Source organism: Lissotriton helveticus, chromosome 10 (assembly GCF_964261635.1).
Source record: "Lissotriton helveticus chromosome 10, aLisHel1.1, whole genome shotgun sequence".
In the NCBI taxonomy this organism is placed as follows: Eukaryota; Metazoa; Chordata; class Amphibia; order Caudata; family Salamandridae; genus Lissotriton; species Lissotriton helveticus.
This window is the reverse complement of record NC_136071.1, coordinates 1,166,730,651-1,166,758,217: the sequence shown is the minus strand read 5'-3', so window position 1 is coordinate 1,166,758,217 and position 27,567 is coordinate 1,166,730,651.

The following is a 27,567-nucleotide window of genomic DNA, read 5'->3' as shown; positions in this document are numbered from 1 at the left end:
GAAATGCGTTTACTGCTGCTTAAATATATTTTTGGAGATACCACCATTTTTCTTCAAACATCAGCTCATGAGTTCTGTAAATACCAGTAGAAGCTCCTGGAGGGAGTGCTGCGGGCAGTGAGGAGGGGCTTGGGAGGAGTAGGGGGGTTAGTAAACTCCGGCATACGGCGGAATGGTGGTAAGTAAGTAAATAAATAAATAACACAAATTTCATTGCACGCGCTGAAACGCCAAATGGCGATGCAGTGCGCGCAATGAAATTCGTTTTATTTATTTGTTTACATTACTCCGGTCGGCTGTGAGATGGAGTTTACTAACCTCCGCCCTGCCCTACCGCCCCGCAGCACTCCCTACAGGAGCCGCTACAGGTAAATACACACATTTTCTTTTCTTTTTGAAGGCACACCTTTAAATCTTGGGATACATGTGTTAATTCAACCAAGCAAAAGCTTCTAATTTAGTAGGCTGGGCTGCACACAGAGGAACTACTTCGATTGCTACTAGTAGCTCACGTGCCACTTGTGGGAGACGCCTGATCTAATCTAAGCAGGTCAAGTTGATCCTTCATTTAATGTTGGTGTCTGGTTATGGGGTGACTGTGTGAGGGTTCTGCCTAACAGTTGCAGTTCCCCTGCAAGATTTTTTTAAGCCAGCGTCAAAATGCCATTTTGATGTCTGGGCACACCCTCCAAATAGCAATAATCATTAGGTCTCGCTGGCGTTGCAGCGCGAAGCGCTGCCGCCAACGAGACTTATAGCCGCCTTCATCCCTGTCAAGGGAGTAACAGCTGTGAACGAGCCCGATACAGACCTGGGCACGAGCCGACCCAGGTCTGTGAACGTGCTTCAAGGTTGAGCAGCTTGTGCACGTTTGTTGGACGTCAGGCACCGCAAGCTCCGCCAGACCAATTATCCCAGCATGAAACTCTACTTCCTGAGGCCCACAAGACCAATTATCCCAGCAGGAGTCTCCACTTCCTCAGGCACCGCAACACTTATCACAGCATGAGACCCACTTATCACAGCATGTCAACAGGTGCCTCAGGCTGCTGGAGCACTCAACTATAATTAATGCACAGTTGAGTGCTCCAGCAGCGTGGGGCGCCTCTCTGCATGCTGTGATTATTATCACTTTGGGGCCTCATGCTGTGATAATTAGGGCGGCATGCTCTATTTGCAGCACTGAACATTTTCAAAGAAGGCGATGCAGCGACATTCATTGGAGACCCTCACCCTCATGCCCTCACCCCCCTCACTCGCCCTCACCCCCTCACACCCCCTGACCCCTCGCACACCTCCTCACCCTCACACCACCTCACTCACACACCCTCACCCTCACTCACCCTCTCACCCTCACACACCCTCTCACCCTCTCACCCCCTCACCCCCTCACACCCCCTCACACCCTCACACCCCCTCACCTTCACACCCCCTCACCCTCACTCACCCCCTCACCCTCACACCCCCTCACCCTCACACCCCCTCACACTGCCTCACCCTCACACCCCCTCACACCCCTCACACCCCCTCACCCTCACACCCCCTCACCCTCACACACTCACCCTCACACACTCACCCTCACACACTCACCCTCACACACTCACCCTCACACACTCTCACCCTCACACCCCTCACATACCCTCACACCCCCTCACCCACCCTCACACACCCTCACTCACCCTCACGCACTCTCACACCCTCACCCTCACACTCCCTCACCCTCACACCCCCTCACCCCCCCTCACCCTCACACCCCCTCACCCTCACACACCCTCACCCTCACACCCGCTCACCCTCACACCCCCTCACCCTCCCTCACCCCCTCACTCACCCTCACACACACTCACACACACCCCCTCACATACCCTTACCTGCATAGCATAACAAAACATGGCATAGCATAACGAAACACAGCATAGCATAGCATAGCATAACAAACAAAAGCATAGGATAGCAAAAGCACAGCATAACAAAACAAAGCATAGGATAGCAAAACACAACAAAACATAGCATAGCAAAACACAACAAAGCATAGCATAACAAAACAAAGCATAGCAAAATAAAGCATATCATAGTAAAACAACAAAACATAGCATAACATAACACAACAAAACATAGCAGAACAAAACATAGCATAACAAAACATAGCATAACAAATCATAGCATAACAAAACATAGCATAACAAAACATAGCATAACAAAACATAGCATAACACAGCAAAACACAGAATAGCATAACAAAACAAACCATAGCATAACATAACAAAGAATAGCAAAACATAGCATAGTAAAACAAAACAAACCATAGCATAACATAACAAAGAATAGCAAAACAAAACATAGCATAGTAAAACAAAACAAAACATAGCATAACATAACACAACAAAACAGCAGAACAAAACAGCAGATCATAACAAAACATAGCAAAGCATAGGATAGCAAAACAAAACATAGCATAGCAAAACATAGCATATCATAGTAAAATAACAAAACATAGCATAACATAACACAACAAACCATAGCAGAACAAAACATAGCATAACAAATCATAGCATAACAAATCATAGCATAACAAAACATAGAATAACAAAACAGCAGAACATAACAAAACATAGCATAACACAGCAAAACATAGAATAGCATAACAAAACAAACCATAGCATAACATAGAATACCATAACAAAACAAACCATAGCATAACATAACAAAGAATAGCAAAACAAAACATAGCATAGTAAAACAAACCATAGCATAGCATAACATAACACAACAAAACAGCAGAACATAACAAAACATAGCAAAACAAAGCATAGGATAGCATAGCAAAACATAGTATAACATAACTTAAAACAAAATATAGCATAGCAAAATATAGAATAGTATAGCATAGCAAAACATAGAATAGCATAACAAAACAAAACATAGCATAGCATAGCATAAGATAACACAACAAAACAGCAGAACATAACAAAACATAGCAAAACAAAGCATAGGATAGCAAAACAAAACATAGCATAGCAAAGCATAGCATATCATAGTAAAACAACAAAACATAGCATAACAAAACACAGCAAAGCATAACACAGCAAAGCATAGGATAGCAAAACACAGCAAAGCATAGGATAGCAAAACACAGCAAAGCATAGGATAGCAAAACACAGCAAAGCATAGGATAGCAAAACACAGCAAAGCAAAGGATAGCAAAACACAGCAAAGCATAGGATAGCAAAACACAGCATAACATAGCGCAACATAGCGCATAACATAGCGCATAACATAGCGCATAGCGCATAACATAGCGCAACACATAGCGCATAGCGCAGAGCATAGCGCATAGCATAGCGCATAGCATAGCGCATAACATAGCGCATAGCGCATAACATAGCGCATAACATAGCGCATAACATAGCGCATAGCATAGCGCATAACATAGCGCATAACATAGCGCATAACATAGCGCATAACATAGCGCATAACATAGCGCATTGCATAGCGCATTGCATAGCGCATAACATAGCGCATAACATAGCGCATAGCATAGCGCATAACATAGCGCAGCGCATAGCATAGCGCATAGCATAGCGCATAACATAGCGCATAACATAGCGCATAACATAGCGCATAACATAGCGCATATCATAGCGCATAACATAGCGCATAGCGCATAACATAGCGCATAGCGCATAGCATAGCGCATAACATAGCGCATAGTGCATAACATAGCGCATAGCATATAGCATAGCGCATAACATAGCGCATAGCATAGCGCATAACATAGCACATAGCATATAGCATAGCGCATAACATAGCGCATAGCATAGCGCATAACATAGCACATAGCGCATAGCATAGCGCATAACATAGCGCATAACATAGCGCAGCGCATAGCGCATAGCATAGCGCATAACATAGCGCATAGCATAGCGCATAGCATAGCGCATAGCATAGCGCATGACATAGCGCATGACATAGCGCATAACATAGCGCATAGCGCATAACATAGCGCATAGCGCATAGCGCATAACATAGCGCAACACATAGCGCATAACATAGTGCATAGCGCATAACATAGCGCATAACATAGCGCATAACATAGCGCATAGCATAGCGCATAGCATAGCGCATAACATAGCGCACAACATAGCGCATAACATAGCGCATAACATAACGCATAGCGCATAACATAGCGCATAACAACGCATAGCGCATAACATAGCGCATAGCGCATAACATAGCGCATAGCGCATAACATAGCGCATAACATAGCGCAGCGCATAGCACATAACATAGCGCATAACATAGCGCATAACATAGTGCACAACATAGCGCATAGTGCATAACATAGCGCATAGCGTATAGCATAGCGCATAACATAGCGCATAGCATAGCGCATAACATAGCACATAGCGCATAGCATAGCGCATAACATAGCGCAGCGCATAGCACATAACATAGCGCATAACATAGCGCATAACATAGCGCATAGCATAGCGCATAGCATAGCGCATAACATAGCGCATTGCATAGCGCATTGCATAGCGCATAACATAGCACATAACATAGCGCATAGCATAGCGCATAACATAGCGCATAACATAGCGCAGCGCATAGCACATAACATAGCGCATAACATAGCGCATAACATAGCGCATAGCATAGCGCATAGCGCATAACATAGCGCATAACATAGCGCATAACATAGCGCATAACATAGCGCACAACATAGCGCATAGCGCACAACATAGCGCATAACATAGCGCATAACATAGCGCATAACATAGCGCATAACATAGCGCATAACATAGCGCATAACATAGCGCATAACATAGCGCATAACATCGCGCATAGCATAGCGCATAACATAGCGCATAACAAAGCGCATAACATAGCGCATAGCGCATAGCATAGCGCATAACATAGCGCATAACATAGCGCAGCGCATAGCACATAACATAGCGCATAACATAGCGCATAACATAGCGCACAACATAGCGCATAGCGCATAACATAGCGCACAACATAGCGCATAGCGCATAACATAGTGCATAACATAGCGCATAACATAGCGCATAGCATAGCGCATAACATAGCGCATAGCGCATAACATAGCGCATAACATAGCGCATATCGCATAACATAGCGCATAGCGCATAACATAGCGCATAGCGCATAACATAGCGCATAGCGCATAACATAGCGCATAACATAACATAGCGCATAACATAGCGCAGCGCATAGCACATAACATAGCGCATAACATAGCGCATAGCATAGCGCATAGCGCATAACATAGCGCATAACATAGCGCACAACATAGCGCATAGCGCACAACATAGCGCATAGCATAGCGCATAACATAGCGTATAACAAAGCATAGCGCATAACATAGCGCATAGCGCATAACATAGGGCATAACATAGCGCATAGCGCATAACATAGCGCATAACATAGCACATAGCATAGCGCACAGCATAGCGCATAGCATAGCGCATAACATAGCGCATAACATAGCGCATAGCGCATAACATAGCGCATAGCGCATAACATAGCGCATAGCGCATAACATAGCGCATAACATAGCGCATACCATAGCGCATAGCGCATAACATAGCGCATAGCGCATAACCTAACCTAACCAAGCATAGCACATAACCTAACCTAACCAAGCATAGCGCATAACCTAACCAAGCATAGCGCATAACCTAACCTAACCAAGCATAGCGCATAACCTAACCTAACCAAGCATAGAGCATAACCTAACCAAGCATAGAGCATAACCTAACCAAGCATAGAGCATAACCTAACCAAGCATAGAGCATAACCTAACCAAGCATAGAGCATAACCTAACCAAGCATAGAGCATAGCCTAACCAAGCATAGAGCATAGCCTAACCAAGCATAGAGCATAGCCTAACCAAGCATAGAGCATAGCCTAACCAAGCATAGAGCATAGCCTAACCAAGCATAGAATAGCCTAACCAAGCATAGCATAGCCTAACCAAGCATAGCATAGCTTAACAAAACACAACAAAACATAGCATAACATAACAAAACACAGCATAGCTTAACAAAACACAGCATAACAAAACAAAACAAAACGTAGCATAACAAAACAAAACATATCATAGCCTAGCATAGCATAGCATACCAAACACAACAAAACATAGCATAGCATAACAAAACATAGCAAAACAAAGCATAACACACACCACACACACACAACCACGCACACACAACCACAACCACACACAACTATCTATCTATCTATCGCCCTCACTCTATCTGTCCATCTATCTATCGCCCTCACTCTATCTGTCTATCTATCGCCCTCACTCTATCGGCCTCACTCTATCTATCTAATCGCCTTCACTCTATCGCCCTCACACTATCTATCGCCCTCACCCTATCTATCGCCCTCACTCTATCTATCGCCCTCACTCTATCTATCACCCTCACTCTATCTATCTATCGCCCTCACTCTATCTATCTATTGCCCTCACTCTATCTATCTATCGCCCTCACTCTATCTATCTATCGCCCTCACTCTATCTATCGCCCTCACTCTATCTATCTATCGCCCTCACTCTATCTATCTATCGCCCTCACTCTATCTATCTATCGCCCTAACTCTATCTACCTATCGCCCTCACTCTATCTATCTATCTATCGCCCTCATTCTATCTATTTATTTAGATACTGATCGCCATCACTCTATCTATCGCCCTAACTCTATCTATCTATCGCCCTCACTCTATCTATCTAATCGCCCTCACTCTATCTATCAATCTATCAATCTATCGCCCTCACTCTATCTATTGCCCTCACTCTATCTATCGCCCTCACTCTATCTATCGCCCTCACTCTATCGCCCTCACTCTATCTATCGCCCTCACTCTATCTATCGCCCTCACTCTATCTATCGTCCTCACTCTATCTTGCTATTGCCCTCACTCTATCTATCTTGCTATTGCCCTCACTATCTATCTATCGGCCTCACTCTATCTATCGGCCTCACTCTATCTAACACCCTCACTCTATCTAACACCCTCACTCTATCTAACACCCTCACTCTATCTATTGCCCTCACTCTATCTATCTATCGCCCTCACTCTATCTATCGCCCTCACTCTATCTATCGCCCTCACTCTATCTATCGCCCTCACTCTATCTATTGCCCTCACTCTATCTATCTATCGCCCTCACTCTATCTATCGCCCTCACTCTATCTATCGCCCTCACTCTATCTATCGCCCTCACTCTATCTATCGCCCTCACTCTATCTATCGCCCTCACTCTATCTTGCTATTGCCCTCACTCTATCTATCTTGCTATTGCCCTCACTATCTATCTATCGCCCTCACTCTATCTATCGCCCTCACTCTATCTATCGGCCTCACTCTATCTATCGGCCTCACTCTATCTAACACCCTCACTCTATCTAACACCCTCACTCTATCTAACACCCTCACTCTATCTAACACCCTCACTCTATCTAACACCCTCATGCTATCTATCTATCGCCCTCACTCTATCTATCTACCTATCGCCCTCACTCTATCTATCTATTTATCGCCCTCATTCTATCTATTTATTTAGATACTGATCGCCATCACTCTATCTATCTGTCTAGCTATCTATCGCCCTCACTCCTATCGCCCTCCCTCTATCTATCTATCGCCCTCACTCCTATCTATCGCCCTCACTCCTATCGCCCTCCCTCTATCTATCTATCGCCCTCACTCCTATCTATCGCCCTCCCTCTATCGCCCTCACTCTATCTATCTATCCCACTCACTCTATCTATCGCATCACCACAGCATCACTCAGCACAACCACAGCATCACTAAGGGGCACAACAACATCACTATGCGCTACCACCGGATCATTGAATGCCACAGCATCACTAGTCGCCACCACAACATCACTCAGCGCCACCACAGCATCAATCTGTGCAACCATTCAACAACAACTGGGTCAAATATGATCTCTCAATGTTTCAAGCTTTATTACAAAGGTCACAAAAAGAGGTTAGTATTTCACTTCTGTTCTTGGATTTTCGTCACAATAAAATACACTGAACATATTCTTCACAAAAGTTATTTTCAAAAGTTTAAGCTATTGCTATTATAAATTACAAAACTTTTATTTAAGTATTAATTATTAAAAAAATTCAAAGCCATTGTTATTTGTAATATCAATACATCTAAGTCACGTGAATACAACACATATTGCATTACAAATGCTATAGGTGTCACAAGTTATAACTATTGGCATTGTAAATGACAAAGCTATTATTTTTGCTATTTTCAAAACCAACACATATATAAAAAATGTGTCATTTACAATACCAATAGCTCAAACTTTCCTAATGCGAGACCTTATGCATTGCAAATGCTTGTTTTTTAAATGTGATTTGCAGCAATCTGGTGCCCTCGTGTGGATACTTGTGGTTTTGCCATAGTACAGTTTGCTTTAAGCTCAATAGCGCCATGTTGGCATTAATGAGCAGAGAGCTATAGTGCTGACTCTAGTGTTACAACCAGTCTTTATGTTTGGCTCTTGTGAATTTGTTTTGAGAGCATAGTTTTACCTGTTACATTCCTCTCGTAAAGACTCCACACACAATCTTCTCCGTCTACATTTGGGCACTTCGACAGCTCTCTTTCAATCCATGTAGGACGGTAGAATGAGACGTTTATATAACATTAACAACCTTGCCAAAATGAACCACTCAAATCTTGTGGGCGTCAAGGTAGACTTTCAGCATTATTGTAGCAACATAAAATTGCCACTAGATGGCACTGCAAGTCAAGCTACAAATCCAATGCCGGTGTGATGCAGTTTTAGAGAGAATTTCTCTATTGAGGCGCTCCAGGTTTCTATAAATTATTTTGATAGGGTTGAATCGCTCGACATGGCAGAAGTTAACGCCCCATTGGCCAGGGCTGGTTAAAGGTGAGGAAGAGGTCGGGATTGGGGGCAGGGGAATGCTCAAAGGTGGCTTGAACTCGACCGCCAGGGGCAGTGTGGTTTAGGATGTTAGCATTTTGTCAACATGGTGATGTGAAGGCTGTTCGTACATCTCAATTAATATTTGGACAGGAGCTCACATTTTAAAACGCTTCAGCAACAATGTTATAAGATGTTATTTAGTTCTTTATATTTACTGCCCATTTTTGTCTACTTTCTAACATAATGGAGCACTCGCCCTTGGCGCTATTGAGAGATGTTGGGGCAGATTTACAAACCCCTTGTGCCTCATTTGCACCGCTGTTGCGTCACTTCTGTGACACAGCGGCGACATAAATCATGCGCCACGTTGCGCCCTATTTACAATGTGACACATCTCGCAAGATGCGTCACTTTGTAAAGCCCTGCGCCACATGAAACCTGCGTCAGGTTTCATGTGGGAGTTCCGGCGCAGGGGGGCGGGAGGGGGGTCAGTCTCAGGAACTCCTTGGAAAAGTGCCTAAGGTGAAATCTACAAGATTTCACTCAGTCACTTTTCCGACGCCGCTGCGTCAAAACCTTGCGCCTGCTTGAAGCACCATGTTCAGGATAGGCAGGGTTGGAAAAGTGGTGGAGTTGCGTCGCACCTGCGACACAACTCCAGCACTGCGCCAATGTTACGCCAGCAATGCGACACGCATCTGTTTATCCTTGCATCTTTCGTGGCGCATCCCTGCTGATTTGCAGGGATGTTCCAGGAAACGTAAATCTGCCCCGTTCTTTTTTACCCAAGTCAACACATTTTTATTTGCATCGAAATAATGAAAAATTCAAATGGGCACCAAGAATGGCACTTGTGATCAGTGGGTTTTACACAAGCCGTGCAGCGGATGCATTATTCCACTGAGCTATCCGGTCAAAACTCTCTGAAAAAAAATCTTACTGAATCTTATCATACACTACTTAAGATACGAAACCTGGAAGCGCCTTCATTGGCATGGCAGGTGAACAGTTCCAGTATCTCCCACTAAGAACGTTTCCTTTGTTCATCTTCACAACATCAGAGCTGCGCCCCTGCGGCGGACTCGTCCGATCACAGGTGACATTTGTGGCTTCTTCTAGCCCTTGTATGCTTGCCATTGTACCCCATGCCAGGTCACCAACACTCGCCTCTCTTCTCGCACCCCTCCCCTTTACAACACAGGTGGATGACAAGGCCTATTCGGTCCAATGAGCACATAAACAGTTTGTGGTGGCTGTGTTTGAACTCACCAGCAGTGCATCTTGAGAAGCAACATTTATATATGTTTCTGGTAAACTGTGCAGTGTTTGACATTAATAATATATAGTGATACATACATTTTGCTCAACAAATTCAAGTACTGCTGCAACCTTTTTCTAAATATTATAATCTCAAAACTGTTCACCCATTATGGGCAGTTCCGGCAAATGCAAAGCTTTACAATAATGTTTATGGAACAGTCTTAGTAGGGGACCTCAGCAGATTGTCCTTTATTCACTGGGTTACATCTTTAGCCCAGAGAGATTTTTCAGTTCAAATTAGTAGTGTCATGCACCAGTTCATCTGCTGCTTCTCTCACTTCAACTACACATCAGTTCTCTGCTCAATATTTTCTTTTTTTTGTTTGAGACATTATTCTTGCATCACCTTTGTAATCGGGAAGGTTTTCGGGTGTGCAGATTAAACCTTCCACACCCCAGTGAGTAGCTTGTTTTGAACAATGTCACTACAGTCAGTCAATACCTCCTTAGCCACTCCCAGCCAAACACAAGGTCCGCTATCGCACAGAGGGTGGAAGAATATCACCTGGTGTAATATAGCCTTATAGCCCGCCGTAGAGGGCTATACCGGCTATTAAAGGCCCTCTCCAGCGTTAAAGGCCCAAGTCGAAAGCGAGGACCTTTAACAAGGGAGAGGGACTTTAATAGCCGGAATAGCCCAGCTATGAAGGGCTATAAGGTTATTAGAACATTCTGCCACTAGAGGGAAGAATGTTCTAACAAAAAAAACAAAGCCTTATGGGAGCGTGAGGGTATTGGAATCCCTTCAGGCTCCCTGAACCCTTTGTTCACAGCCAGAGCTGTGAACAAAGAAACATTGGAACTGTTGGAGCGCCAGGCTTCTACCAGCCATTATAAGCCCGGAACACTCCATTGTTTTCAATGGAGCTCCCAACATTCCAAGGTTCTAATGCTGGTCACTGCCCGCTTCTGTGGAGACATGGAACGAGCGACCCTTTCATCTAAAGACCTCCCCATCTTTTCCAGAGATCCTAAAGCCCCTGAAGTCCTGGCTACTCGGCTAATCAAGTGGACCCTGCCAGCACCTGGATACCCTCACGGGTGACAAGTAGCGCTCTACAAATCTACTGATTGATCGATTGTTGTGCTCCTGTTCAGTGTGTGAAGGTGGATGGCCCCTAACAGAGGTCTTTGGCAGTGGTAAATTTCCACATATGGATGAGCATGCTCCTGGTGACAGATGAAGGGGTGGAAGAGGAGAGCGAGCATCTCCCTGACTTCCTTTCTGCATAGGTCCATGCGAGCACTTTGTTGGCCTTCTGCTCACCTAGACGTCATTTGCTTGCGGGATTGCCCTTGCTACGCTCTCTTTTGATGTTACACTGCCTGCAGTGTGCGGGGCATCACTGCCCAGAACACACTTGGATCGACCTTTTGTTTAATCCTGCAGCGCCTTCAAACGAGCGTCATCAAACAATGAACACTGGGCTCTTCCCAACCACTTGCTTGGTCTGCAAAACCAAAAGTGGCGTTAGGGCCTTTGGTGGATGGTGCAGTCATACAATACACTACCAAAACCTTATCAAACAAAATATTCTAGTGCTTAAAATTACATTAAGCTTTTACACCACCGACAAACACAATTGAATGTAGAATTTAAATTCTTCTGCAGACCCATTTCTACAGTATCGAAATGATAAACAGAGAGTATAATCCTATGACTTTGTTCTTGCAGTTACTGGATGCATTATAGAATGCCCTTGCAACTGCAAGTGTGATCATCTGTATTGGGTTTCAAGATAAAGTGTCTATCTTTTTATTTGTGCATTTATAAAATGCAAATATGTAATCTTACGTGTCTAAGGTGCCATAGATACGCTTAGGGAACGTACCATAATCTTAAAATAAATATTGCCTCTGAAGTGCTTTTACATGGTCTAAAGTGCTTCTAATGTGGCCAAAAACATCACATTGATAATTCTCTCCTCACCCAAAAGCCTTCACCTTTTGGCAGCATGGTTTAAAAAGGTGCCCCATTTTTAGGTTTCGCATACACTGTGTAAGCTATTATTAATATAAATCTTAAAAGTGGCTAACATCCTGCACTCTTGCTTTTCATTGGTTCCTGTGCTTGCCACTTACTTTTACTCCATGTCTACTGGCTGTAGCATACTATTTCCTGTTCTCCTGGTGTCTTTGTCTTATCAGTCTCTCTTGGCCCAAGTACTGTTTTCATACGCTTGTGGGACTTGTTTTTAAAGCTTTTGCCTACACAATACATGCCCTGTGCTCGTTTTTTACTTGCTGAAGAGTGCATGCTTCTGTACAGTTTGTCTCAGTCCCTCATGTTGTCCCCCTTCCCTTCCCTCCTCCCACACACGACTTCAATGACAACTATCTCGACACTAGCAGAACGAGTGCAGCATTGCCTCCCCGTGCTAGAACAGTGAGCCTGCCTTTGTTGTTGTTGACAACCTCTAGAGGCGCGAGCACTCCCATTTTCCAAGCGTAGGAGTATCGCTCTTCCTGAGGGTCAGCAGTTCCTGTGGTGAGCCACACTGGGATTTTCAAACAAGAGGACCAGGGGGCATATTATCAATCACTAGCGATATTTATTGCTAAATGAGCTTAGCGATGTTTTTTTATTGCCGTGCATCGCCGGATTTTATCGCAGAGATAACGTGCTATTAGCAACGTTTATCTCCAAGCGATAAAATATCCGGCGATAGCGGCGAAATGCGTGAATATCGCTGGAAATCCAGCGATATTCAGGCATTATCGCTAATAGGGTCTTAACCTGAATATCCACCTCCCATTGGATATACAGGTTAAGAAGTGGTCTGAGCAGGCGGTAGGTTTTGGCGATATTCGCGCTTAGCACAAGTTTTTTTATCGCTTCGCCTGCGTTGATAATAGGCAATAACGACGTTAGCGACTGCTTTCAGTCCCTAACAGGTTGGGTACGCCCACTTTGCATGTCATTAGCGATAAATATCGCTGACATGCAAAGCGGGCCCCAAACCGGTCGCTATCGCCTACAAGCTGTCGCTAACTGCAGTTAGTGGCAGATTGCTAATAGGACTATAAAATTATCGCTGCTTTTCGGCCGCAAAAGCGGCGATTATCTCATATCGCCCGCCTTGATAATATGCCCTCAGATCATTCCTCGAAGCTCTTAGCAGTCCATCCTGACAGCCCTCTCTACTCTCCATGTCCATGATGATGTGGTATGTGGCAGATTTGAAACACCTCTGTGGTGGGCACCGTGGTGGACCATAGTGGCCTATAGAAGTTGGATGCCGGGCTTACTGCCACTGGCAGCAGGCAGGCGAAGGAGCTCTGTCTCTGCCAGCCTGTGTTCTCAGCGTCCGGGGTCTTGCAAGTGTCCTTGCTGTGCTGTCTTCTCCCTCATGCCCTTCCTTCTCCCTCACACAGGTGGTTCGCTGTCACAGCTCTGAATGCGAATGCTGTGTGCATGATTCCGGTCTCTGCACTGCCTGTGTCTATGAGCTTTGTATGCGGTGTGTGCATGTGTGCACTCTAAATGTGTTCGCACTCTGTGTGTGTGTGTATACAATGTGCGATCTGTGTATACTTGTGTCTCTCTTTGTGCCAGTCTGTGTTTATGCCCCAGCATGTGGCACCATGTATCTTTGCTGGAGGATCTATGTGTGTCAAACTATAGCTCAGCATACAAGGGTCCCTATTTATCTAATACCCTGTATGCTCCTCTGTGTCTTGTATCTCTGTCCCTTTCTGTCACTCTGGCACGGATGTATGTCGTTACAATGCATGCTTTTTCCACGCATGCCTTTTCAACGCAGGTTTTACAATGCAAGTCGTTACAACGACTCGCGTTGGGGGGCGCTGGATAGTGGAATAGTTTAATTTACTATTCCAACTCCAGTCCCCGTGGATAGTAGGGAAGGTTTTGGATAGTAAATTAAACTATTCCCTATCCTACAGCGCCCTCCAGCGCAAGTCGTTGTAACGACTTGCATTGTAATACCTGCGTTGTAAAGGTACTGCGTGGAAAAAGTTTCGTTGTAAAGGATGTTTCTCCTCTGGCACCCATCCTGTTGTGTCTTCATATTTGTACGCTTTAAGTCGGTCACTGTCCGCGTGTGTGTCTGCACTACTTTTCTGCACCGGACTGTCTGCATTTCTATAAGGTTCTGTGTGCTTGCCTTGTTGTGTCTCTTTCGCTATGGATATTCGCCTGTGAGCGCGTCTCTCTGGCTGTCATAAAGTGCGTCTGTATACACATGTGCAGTCTTCAGTGTGTGTCAGCTCTGCCTGTCTCTGTATCTGCAGCTCAGTATGTACATGTCCTTTCTCTTTACACTGACTGATATCTTTGCCCCCTTCTCTTCTTAACACTGTACATTTCCATCCGTTTTCTCACTCAGCTCTATCCCATCCAACTTTGTTTTCTCTACACATGGCCCCATTTCTCTCCCTGCACCCATCTTCTCTCCCCCGCTTACATCTTTTGTTCTTTTTTTCACCCAACTGCTGCAATCTCATATCTGTCCTCCTTTCTCTAGCCTATGTTGATCAGCATTCTATATTATCTCATTTGCATTTTTATTTTAGGGTAATCCTCGCACCTCACTCACCCGTTCCACTCTATTACCCGTCTGCTTTCCTTATGTCATTGTTTCCCTTTTCTCTTTCTTATCTCCCGTCCCCTTCCCTCTTGTGTTCTCTCTGTTTAGTCTAGCTTTTCCCTCTTCATTCGCTTCTTTAACTCCCCCATTCCCATATCCCCCTATCCATTTATCTTTCTCTCTTAGTTTAGGCTGTGGTTACTCATACTCCTCCCTTTTTAAGTCGAGCCTAGCGGCGTGCATGTGCTACTCTGTGAGGCATGCTGTATCTACTCTAGTGGCCTAGGCCACGCCAGCCACTTTCCATTTGTTCCTTCCTGTGCTTGTCAAAATTGATTTCTTTTCATTTTTGAAACGCTGCTCGTTGTCCCGCCTTTGGGTGTGTTTGTACTTTTGTGGCTACTGGCCATGCCATACGCCCCCTTCCTCTATGGCTTTATTTATTGTGTGTTTGTCGCACACTTATTTTTTCATTGAATTGTCCCAGGCCATTTCTTGTTGTTTGCCTGCCTCTGCTTGTGCGTTCGCCGCTTCATCTTTCTGCATGGCCGCTCGTCGCTCATACCTATCACGGTCGGTCATTGGGCTAAAGCAGACTCTAATACGTACAAGCAATGGGAGACCGCAACTACTTAGAGCAAGAGCAAAAGCCATGATCGTGCTTCTTTGATAAATAAGCAACGCTTGTGGTCACAGTGCCTGAGAGTTAAAGAGCATTAAAAAACACAATGCAGTCAGCAAAGTACATTTATTGAATGGTCTTGCGCCGTTTCTTTGTTTGCCTACCTCTGCTCATTCATGCACCGCTTCATCTTTCTTCAAGGCTGCCCATCACGCATACCTATCACAGTTTCTCATTGGGCTAAAGCAGACTCTACATTGTACAAGCACGGCGAGACTGCAACTACTTAGAGGAGCGATAGGAAAAGCCACGATTGTGGGGGCATATTATCAAGAACGGCGTTAAAAATGATCGCCGCTTTTGCGGCAGAAAACTGTAGCTAAAGCGGCGATAATGGGCTTGATAATATGCCCTTTTGAATTCTCATAGAAGCCCATGTTCTGGTGTGAACATGGGCTTCTGTTGGAATTCTCCAGGGCATATTATGAAGCCCATTATCGCCGCTTTAGCAGCAGTTTTCTGCCACTAAACCAGCGATAATTTTAACGCCGTTCTTGATAATATGCCTGAGCTTCTTTAACCCCTTGCCTGCGGGGCTGATTCCCCCGCTGTGCTGGGGGGGGGGGGGCATGCACAGCGCCCCGGTGCTCGTGAAAAGCTCGGCTCATCATGCAGCACGGTGGCGCTGTGCTCATGATGAGCTGAGCTCGTCACGGTCACACCCGTTTCTTCAGAACGTTCAGCACAGCGGGGGAATTAGCCCCGCGTGCGAGCGTTGCGACTGGTATGACGAGCTCAGCTCGTCATGAGCACACGGCCACCGTGGCTCATGACGAGTTGAACTCGTCATGAGCATGGGAGGGGTTAATAAATAAGCAACACTTGTGGTCACAGTGCCTCCGAGTTAAAGAGCACTAAAAAAACTGAATTCAAACAGGAAAGTACACATTCCAGCGCTTGGAAAACACTCTGAGTTGGGTCGCCTGTAGCTGTGTGGGCTTGAGTCCCTGTCAAAGGTGACTAATGCATGATTCGGTTAACACAACCCAGATCAGAGTTTGTAATTTTGTGCACAATGCAAGCTGTGAGCCGAAATAAATAATGAATTCCTCAAGAATTCAATGCTCAGCAGCCCTTCTGAGGAGTGATTCTGTGGACAATCAACAAATGATACTTGACCGCATGCGCGCTTGCGGGTTTTCCCGCTGTGCGCTGATTTTTGAAAATCGCGCGGTTTGTGACAAAGCCAGCTCGTCATCCGCGTAGCGCAGGTAACGTCCATGACGAGCTGGCTTTGTCATTAGCGCGGAAGGGGTTAATATGTAATAGCACAATCACACCTGTCTGTCTCGCCTCGTAAAGTGACAAGCTTGTCACTGTACGAGGAGAGACAGACAGGTGCCGTTCTCTCCACGAGGCAAGCGTGATTAATTACCGCAGCTGACCTTGGGAGCCCAGATCATTCCATTATCCTCTCCACACCGGGTATCTAAAAGACGGATTGTCGTCATTTTCTTTTGAGGCTAATTTAGAGTGCAGCCTTTTTAGCACAGAATTTCCTGAGAACAGCTTATCACCCTTTTGAAATTATTAAGGTGTTCTACCTTGAGCCTACCTGGCTGTCAGTACCCTCCCCACTATAGGTGCCTGGCTGGGCCCTATGCGAGTACCCTTCTTCCTTTTCACCCCCACACGGTGCATACCACATTATCTGACACTTATCCCCAGATGCCCCTTCATTGCTCGGTCCTGAAGAGACCCCACATTGTTAAGTGAGTCGAAACGTCGTTGACTAAGTGAAGCGAACCATTTGTCAGCTACTATTATTGTATTGATAGGCTGCGAGCATACATTATGTATTGATTTATTGGTAGCTTTTGTAAATTTTTTATGAAACCTTGTTTTTATGTCACAAACAGTCACATCCTTGAAATAAAGGTCTCACAATCCCCTGGGACACCATGCACTGGATTTAAAATAATGTGATTAAATTATATAAAACAATATATTTTCATACAAAATTCATGTTAAATGCCTTTTCTCTTTCAGACATCGCTTTGCCTTCGATTATTGTGATTGTGCTAATATATATTAAGTATCATTTGTTGATTGTCCACAGGAACCGTTGTTTTCTGTTAAACTATAAAGTACCCTGGTTCCGTGTGAGTAGGGTGTCCCTTGTTTTTTCATACATGACTTCTGAAGAGAGAGGCACAAAAATCATCTCCTGTGTTATATGCATCAACATAAATAGGAAATAAATTCAATCAAGCAATACATATACACCTTAAAAACCTTAAAGATGCATGTGCGTTTAAAAACATCAACTACACACGCTGATTGAATTTTCATAAACTCTATAGCCATGAGGCACAGTGGAGCTGTGCTCATGACGAGCTGAGATTGTCATAACGGCCACGGAACGCCCACGCAGGGCTAATTCCCCTCCTGTGCGGGCGTTCCACGGCAGTGGGCGGAGTCTTCACGAGCACAGCTTGTCACAGCTCCACTGTGCAGCATTACGAGCTGGGCTCGTCACGAGCACCGCGGCGCGGCGCGCAGCCCCCCTCCCCACGCACTGCGGGGGACTTAGCCCCGCGTGGAAGTTGTTATTGCAACTACAACACAATAAAAACTTTCCACTGCTCAGCATTGCATACACTTGCAAAGTGGCATCACTCTGGGTCTTAACCCACCAGGCAACATCCTGGTTATCCTTGAGAGCGGCCCAGGAGAGGCCATCCGTGGAGCTCTTAAGTCCGAGGGGAAGTGGTCACTATTGACCCATTCTATTACTTCAATATGTGTAAACCTCACACTTCTTTGCTTTCATGATAGTTATCATGGTTAGGAAGTTAACTATGAGCAATCGCACATTACAGTTGTGATTGAGCGAGTGCCAGGATAATGTGCTGCATGGCTAAATACTTATAAGGTCCCAAAAGCGAGACCAATTGCATTGCAAATGCTTTTTCATGTTTTCTATCTCTTCCCTCATTCAACTCTCCCTTCTTCTTTTCTTTTAAAACTCAGCTGCACTCTCTTCTATCACCTGTTTGGAGTGGACAGCAGCACCAGGGAGAAGGGCCCTCTCTAAGCAAGTGATCGGGGACCCGGTATTAGGGCCCTGCTCCTCTTTTAATTCAGAACTTAGCTTTCCTCCCATCTCCAGGAGATCTTCTCCTGTCTCCTGTAATTTACCTAAATTCTAGCTCATCTCTTTTCATCTTAGAGGTGGGCGAGCCACTGAAACCTTGAGCTAAGCTCGTGCCTGGACCTTGGCGCTGGTTCAGCTCAAGGTCCTTTTGGAACCTTGAGCCCATAATGAGCCGGTGGCTTCTCACTGCTTGCTTCCACAGTCCTCTAGATGTGGCATTATGGCCAGACATGTTGACTCCCGACCTGGCGTCGGTTCAACGTCCAGTGATTCTGGGCAAATCTCTTAACTTCCCAATCCCTATAAAGAATGCACGTGACCTTGTGTAATGTAAAGCGTGCTCATATAAAGCACTCCAATACATGCGGATCGAGTTCCTGCTGTATAGAAACAGTCGAAAGGTGCGCAAAGATGTAAAAACAAAGTCTTAACATAATGAATATTGCTCTATAGTAATCTGTGCCGGTACAGGATTTACATGACAATTGCGTTGTCTCTTAGTTCACTAAAGGTTAATGTTTGAAAATAATCACTTTTAATAAAGTACTTCTCAGTGCACTGCTATAATGTGATGTATTAATGGCAAAGCTGCTACGTGCTAAGGAAATACACTTTTTTGAATTTTGAAGAGACTTTATCATATTTTACGTAATGTTTGCTATGTAAATCATAGACAAAACATTTTCCGGCCTCAGCTCGTGCACCGCACTATGATCAGAGCCAGATCCTTGGCTCGGCTCTCCCTATTCATTTACTTATTTTATCTTTATAGTGCACAAGCCACCTACTCACACACGTGCATTTTCACTGTATTTGGTGCTTTTATGCAAGTGTGTATGAAGTTTATGGAACTTCCAGTGTTGGATAATCAACCGCAATGGATCGCACAACGCTAGCCCCTCCTGGTAGGAGGAGCAGTGTGCGACTATATGGATTTCTGTTTATTAAGGCTCCCTTGAGCCGGTCGAGCTGATGAGCTCATGGTTACGCACCTGCGTGCCGCGAGAGATATCAAGACCTAAGAACATTTTTGGCAGCCTACGCAGCAGCCCCATACACATGCCTATTCCCTGCTGATGAAAGGTAACGACCTAGAAACACGTGTCCAGGGATGGCCAGCACAACGGTGGATATACTCGACATTTTTCTAGAAGCGCACACGCTGGAACAAACTGCATTAAGCGTTATGCCCTGGGGTAAACCCGCTGGTAGGAGGAGCAGTGTGCGACCATATGGATTTCTGTTTATTAAAGCTCCCTTGAGCCGGTCAAGCTGACGAGCTCATGGTTACGCACCTGCGCGCCACGAGAGGTTTCAAGACCTGAGAACATTTTTGGCAGCCTACGCAGTAGCCCCATACACACGCCTATTCCCTGCTGATGAAAGATAACAACCTAGAAACACGTGTCTAGGGATGGCCAGCACAACGGTGGATATACTCGACATTTTTCTAGAAGCGCATACGCTGGAACAAACTGAATTAACCATAATGCCCAGGGATAAACCCACTGGTAGGAGGAGCAGTGTGCGACCATATGGATTTCTGTTTATTAAGGCTCCCTTGAGCCGGTCCAGCTGACGAGCTCATGGTTACGCACCTGCGCGCCGCGAGAGGTATCAAGACCTGAGAACATTTTTGGCAGCCTACGCAGCAGCCCCATACACACGCCTATTCCCTGCTGATGAAAGGAAATGACCTAGAAACACGTATCCAGGGATGGCCAGCACAACGGTGGATATACTCGACATTTTTCTAGAAGCGCACACGCTGCAACAAACTGCATTAACCATAATGCCCAGGTGTAAACCCGCTGGTAGGAGGAGCAGTGTGTGACAATATGGATTTCTGTTTATTAAGGCTCCCTTGAGCCGGTCGAGCTGACGAGCTCATGGTTATGCACCTGCGCGCCGCGAGAGGTTTCAAGACCTGAGAAAATTTTTGGCAGCCTACGCAGCAGCCCCATACACACGCCTATTCCCTGCTGATGAAAGGTAATGACCTAGAAACACGTGTCCAGGGATGGCCAGCACAACGGTGGATATACTCAACATTTTTCTAGAAGCGCACACGCTGGAACAAACTGCATTAACCATAATGCCCAGGGGTAAACCCGCTGGTAGGAGGAGCAGTGTGTAACCATATGGATTTCTGTTTATTAAGGCTCCCTTGAGCTGGTCGAGCTGACGAGCTCATGGTTACGCACCTGCGCGCCGCGAGAGGTATCAAGACCTGAGAACATTTTTGGCAGCCTACGCAGCAGCCCCATACACACGCCTATTCCCAGCTGATGAAAGGTAACGACCTAGAAACACGTGTCCAGGGATGGCCAGCACAACAGTAGATATACTCGACATTTTTCTAGAAGCGCACATGCTGGAACAAACTGCATTAACCATAATGCCCAGGGGTAAACCCGCTGGTAGGAGGAGCAGTGTGCGACCATATGGATTTCCAGTGTTGGATATTTCATGTATCCTGTGTGTGTTGATGCTCCTGGAGTGCTTGTAACATCTGGAGCATCTGCAGCATTTTATGCTTTAATACTATATTATCTGATCTGTTTTTCTTATTAATTTGGTTGCTTGTTGAATTATTTCACATCTTCTAGCATTACTGCCAAGCTTTTTCATTCATCTTTGCATATTCTCTAGAATGAGATCAAAGGCCTGATGTACTATGCCTAGGTTAATATGTGAAAGAGAGGTTTAAAAGGGGATGGTCTCTTGTTGCACCCTCTGCTTCTCAGTCATTAACTAGCAAAGAAAGACCCTCTCCATCATGATAAATACATTACCCAAGAGCACAAGCCTCTGCTTGTGCACTCCTATGTTACCGTATAACATCTGTGGTACGAGGGGAGCATGGTCAAAAGTTCCTAAGTGCCCTGCAGTTGTTGACACTTGTAAACCAGTGCTCTCCCAGCTATTAGATATGTAGAGTTTATTTAGAGGGTCTGTCAACAGTGACCTTTGACCCAGAGCTCCATCTGCCACTTAAGCACTGGGTCAGAAAGGCAGGAAGTAGGAGGGACCTGCTTGTGTTTACATGATTCCTTCATAACTCTGCTGATCAAAAAGGCTTATATTGCACTACCGCTTACCAAGGTAAAAATCTACAACAAAAAAAGTATTATTATTCACATAGGCGAAACTTATTGCATTTACCAATGCTTGTTTCATTTTGTCGACTAACTCTTTTAACAGGCTAACATCTGTCCTATATGCAGTCTGATCTTAGTTCTTTTATCCCTTCTGCTAACCAGGAAGGAACAGCTCTCTTCACATCTCTTGGTGATAACTCTTCTAGACAGGGGTGTAACACAGGCCCCCGCAGCCCCCGCGGTGCGGGGGTTCCCGAGCTGCAGGGGGCCCCCTCATCACAGAACTCAGGCCTGAGACCTCTGGATTAAATCCAGAGCAGAGGCCCCTCTGTGTACCAAGCAGGGGTCTCCCTCAACTTTCGTTATGCCAGTGCTTCTAGATATCAAGGTTCATAAGAAAGTAATATAATATTTTCTGGAACAGTTAATATGATTATTACACCTGACATCCTTAGTGTGGTAGTCTCCCAAACATTTTTGCCTTCACTACCCTGTTTTGTTGCCATTAGGACTCTGTGCACCTTACCATAGCTAACCAGTGCGAAAGTGCTTGTGCTCTCTCACTTATACATGGTAAAGTTGACCTAAACTTGATTGGCACATTTTATTTGCTTGTAAGGCCCTAGTAATTTGGTGCTACATGTACCCAGGGTCTGTAAATTAGATGCTACTAGTGGGCTGCAACACCCATTGTGCCACCCACTAATTAGCACTTTAAACATGTATCATGCATTATAAAAGGCAACTTGGTCTGTTAAACCAGTATTTTCCAACAAGGCCGAACCGACAACGAACTGACAATCATTCGCAGACTTTTTAAATGTATATAATATATCTTCTTACTCAGTATTTACACGGTTGCAAGTAAACCCAATGTTCTTTCATCTTATAAGAATGTATTTTTAAAACAATTGTTTCAATTTGCTTTTAAAATCGCATGTAAGTTATATTGCAGATGGTTTTAAGTAACTGTGCAATACAAAATAAAATAAATGCAAAAAAAATACATGTATCATGCCTACCGTAACCACGACTTGCGCTGGAGGGCGCTCAAGGACAAGGAATAGTTAATTTACTATTCCAACACCTTCCCCACTATCCACGGGGACTGGTGTTGGAATAGTAAATTAAACTATTCCTAAGTCCGCAACCTACAGCGCAAGTCGTGGTAACGACTTGCGTTGTAAAACACGCGTTGTAACGGTACGCGTGGTAATAGCCCACGTCGTACCGTCATACATCCTTAGGGGTTGTGGCTGGGAGGCGGTGGGGGCTGGTCAAAGCATAGATAGACATCTTTATGGCTTTTTAACAAGATATAAAACGTTTTGGATTTTTTTTAGATGGTTTACAACGGGACATATTTTCTGTTTATGTATTTTCAAACAATGCATCCACTAACAAATAGAATACAAATACAGAACGTTTTTTTGATGGCTGAAATATGTTGCACAAAAAAAAGCTGAACACATTTAATTTCATACTTCAGTGCTTGTTAATATCACATAACCTAAAGACATTTGAAAACAAAGGACAGTCGTGCATTCAAATGATTGAAATTCTGAAAGCGCAAGGAAATTCGCCTGCCAAAGCCAAACCGCCCTCTCCAACTGCGCACTCACCGCATCATCCATAATTCATGCTATCGAATGCATTTTATTAATTTTTATTTAAATTAATCTTTGCATTGGGTGGCAGGAAAATGACTCGCGCAATGTTCCAGTCTTCTGAAACAAATGAAATGATGTCGAGGCCTGGCGTGCCTGCGCACATGTCAGAATACCTGCGCGTCCCCTCGGGGAGCAGGAACCATGATTGACTTTAATTAGATTACAATTAGGCGGGGGCGCGCGCGCATCTCGTTATTATCTCCCAACCTGGTGCTGCGGCCCCAGTTTTTTTTAAGTTAGTCTTGTCCTGGAACGACCCATCGACAGAACCGAGCCATTTGCCATCAGGCTACAGTCTGTAAAAGATTGGGTCTGAATGAAACTACTTTTTCAGTTCGAATTTCAAAACTGAAATATTGAAATAATAAACTCTGTTTTTTAAGTGTTTTATTTTTTTAACAATTTGAAAACTTCACTTTTATTCCTTCCACAGTTGCATCCCATTTCAGGTTTGAAAAAAGAGGGGCAGATCTACAAGTTCTGGCGCAAATTAGCAGGGATGCGCCAGAAAACTTGCGACACTACCCTTGCGCCACCAAGGATGCGCTGCATTTACATGTCGTATCTGCTGGCGTAAGGTTGGCGCAGTGCTGGAGTCGTGTTGCGGGTTCGACGCAACTCCAGCACTGTTCCAAACCAGCCTTTCTTTAACATTGTGCGTCACACCTTACGCCTGCTTCGAACAGGCGCAAGGTTTTGACGCAGCGGCGTCGGAAAAGTGACAGACTGAAATCTTGTAGATTTCACTCAGGCACTTTTCCAAGGCTTTCCTGTGACATATCACCCACACTGCGAAGGTACGTCCATGTTACACCTGACGCAGGTAAATTGTGTCATAGGGGTTTACGGCGCGATGCATCTAACCTAGATGTGTCATGTTGTAAATGTGTCGCAGCATGGCGCTTGCTTTGCGCCGGCGATGCGTCACAGAAGTGACTCAGCAGCAGCGAAAATGCATTGCAAGTGCCTTGTAAATCTGCCCCAGAATGTCTAGTGTCATTGCCAGAGCAACAATTTATCCCTCCCTCTCGGTGCATGCCACTGAATCCAACAACCACCTCCTCTAGAACCCTCGAGCTCAGTAAAGTCACATAGTTCCAGCAAAGGAGGGTGGGGTGGCGAGGGGGTTCAAAGGTAAGGAGGCACTTCAGGACCAAGACACCACACATCTTCACTTAAAAAAAGCAAACAACCACCATCACCAAACAAACTAAACTGAAGAAAAAGGAAACCCAAAACCAACAGATAAAATACAGAAAGAACACAAGCAGGTGTTACAGCCTGAAAGAAAAGGAAGCAGACACTTGGGGGCATATTATCAAAGAACAGCATTAAATAGCTCTGACCGGGCTTAGCGAGGATCTGCCTAAGGCCGGCTATCGCCGTATCAGATCGCCGAGATATCGCGTAATTTACAATGCTTATCTCCACGACGATGTGAAATCCGGCGATGGCCGCGAAATGCACGATTATCGCTGGGAATCCAGCGATAATCCTGCAGCGATAGGGGAATACTTGATAATATGGAGATGTGGATTTAGCCACTCAATCCACCTCCCATCTAAAATATATGTTAGTCAGGAAAAAAGCAGACGTACAATAACGGCGTTAACCATTGTTAGCGCGTCTTTAAATATCACTAAGGGTGTCCTGGGCCATATTGTAAATACGGCAAAGGACAGTTAGCGATAATTTCCCATCTGTTTTCTCAGGGAACGCCTACTTTGCATCTCATTAGAGATGCAAATCAAGGCGTTCACAAAACGGGGCAGAATCAAGGAAACACGCGCTAGCGTGTCCTTGTAAATTATGCGATAATATTATCGCCGCTTTTCGTCCAAAAACGGACGCTAAAGCAGCGATAATATCATCGCCTCACCTTGATGATATGCCCCTAAGTCCTTTAAATACACAATTTTTCCCGAACCCGTTTGCCCATGTCTGCTTTCCACCATATTGAATACTTTGAGGAACTCGTCCTTGAGGGCATACTGCTACTGTGGAAAAGTAAATTTTGCCATGTCATATGTGCCTACGTGTTCCCCATCTTATGTTATATGTGCATGATCGATATGCATGTATTCCCTTCTGATCGATTAAAGACGCAATTACAGTTGTGTCCATCTCTAGTATGCCAGTTTCCAGTCTTCGTGAAAGCAACGAATATTAGGCCCATGTAAACCTACGTTACCACATTTTACAGTGTGCACGTTAATTCATTGAATTGTCCCCGTTTCTAGGCCTCAAAAGGGCCCGGACTCAGATTCAGCTCCTGTTTCCTGAACCCTCTCCGAGGAGCGATACAGCCCCCACCTGTATCCCTGACCCTTAGCTTACTTCTTGCCTCGCAGTGCCCGGCTAGGCCTGGCTCTGCCTCCCAGTCTGCCAAGAGTATGTTATGTTTCTAGTTATCAGTCCAGCCCTCCTTCTCTGCATTCCTAAGCTACTGAATCGCATCAATAGTTTCCGTCATGGTCTAGCCTTTATGTCTCCATGTAAGAGAAATACTGTATTAATATTCATAGAATATTCCTCACACACGCACTACATATAGAATAATGCATGCACCAGTCTTAGTGTCTGTTAGCCTTTACCCTGATAACTTTTGGATTCTATCAACATGTACTATAAACACCAGATACTAGATATGCCTAGGTACATGTCGCTCTGACCCTCCAGACTTTCGTCTCCTCTTCTAGTGCAGAAGTCATAGCCCCCAGTTCTCCCTGGTAACACGTCATTGCCAGTTTGCGCGCACCACTAGGTTAGAGGTCCCAGCTCCTCAGGTAGTCCCCTCCATGTTTCCGCCCCATTTATGACATATTCTGTTACGTTTGCATCACATGTCTATGTATACGCCCTGTACACACCTCTTGTTACACCCACTTTATGCCTTATCTTTCGCGACTGCTACAAACTCCGCCTACTGCTACGCCTACTGTATTGAATGCAATGTAATTGTTTTTAGTATATATATTAATGCACTGTTATTAAAAACCAATCAATTCCCAGATCCTGCCCCCGGCAGCTGCCATCCTATTCCCATGCAGGCTGTCCTGTTCCTGTCCTTTTATGCCTGATTAAAGCCTGTATACTTCAGCTACCTCGAATCTTGACTCTTATTTATTGAGCTATCTGTTATTAGAGTATCCTGAAAAATAGAACCGGTAATTAATTATTTATTTACCACTTAATGGCGCCCGAATAGGGACTTGCCCTTTCCCCACGCGCCGGAGAAGCCACGCAGGCCCCCTGATCCTCTGCAGCCGTGACGGAACCATACCGGCCACGTGCAGATATTTCTGCTTCAAGTATCCCTCAGGCCCACGGAGGAGACGGAGGTTGCGGACCAGCGTCCAGACGAGGCGGTGGAGGAACGCGGCGAGTCCCGACCAGAGCCCAAGCCGAGAGTCCAAGGTCCGAGGTATCCGGAGGCCCACCTGTAACTGAAGTCCGAAGTTCGTCCGTCCGTCGTCGTAGCAGTCCAGTCCAGTCCGAGGCCTTCCGTTCTTGCTGCCCGGTGAGTACCATTGCTGGGGTAGTATCTAGACAGGGTCAATTAATTTGCCTCTGGTCCGTGGGTTTGGGTACACAGATCCAACACGAAGTGTCCACCTAGGTGGATGCGGGTCCTGACGTGTCTCTTTATGAGACCGGTAAGTTTCGTACTGTTTTAGCAGTGCATCTAGTCATTCCAGTAAGTTCTGTTCTGTTCTCGAGAAATTCATGTGTTTCTGTTTTCAGTATTCCAGGTAGTATTCTGTCCGAACTGTTATTTTAAATGTTATTTCATGTGTTTTCAATGTTGTGGTATGAGTGATTTGTTTTCAAGTTATTATTGTGTTTATCGTGTATTGTATTTGTGTCCAGATTCCAGTCTAAGTCATGCCTCTGTTCTCGAAGTTACGTCAGTTAAAAACCAGAAAAGGTCTGCTCGAAGAAGCAGTTCCTGTCCCGCCTAGGGACAGTCCAGGTCATTTTATGTATCATAAGCATGGCATAAGTGCCATATTATATCTAGACTTATGGGTCGAGTATACTAAAGATCTAGAAGAGAAATATAGATGGCCTGTATCAGGTACATGGGATGCCGAGTGCATCATGCGAGTAGAAGAAGCATTATGGAAAAAGAAATCCAGACAGTCTCAGAAAGATGCCATCGAGTTATGGCGCAAAGAATCTCATAAAAGAACCG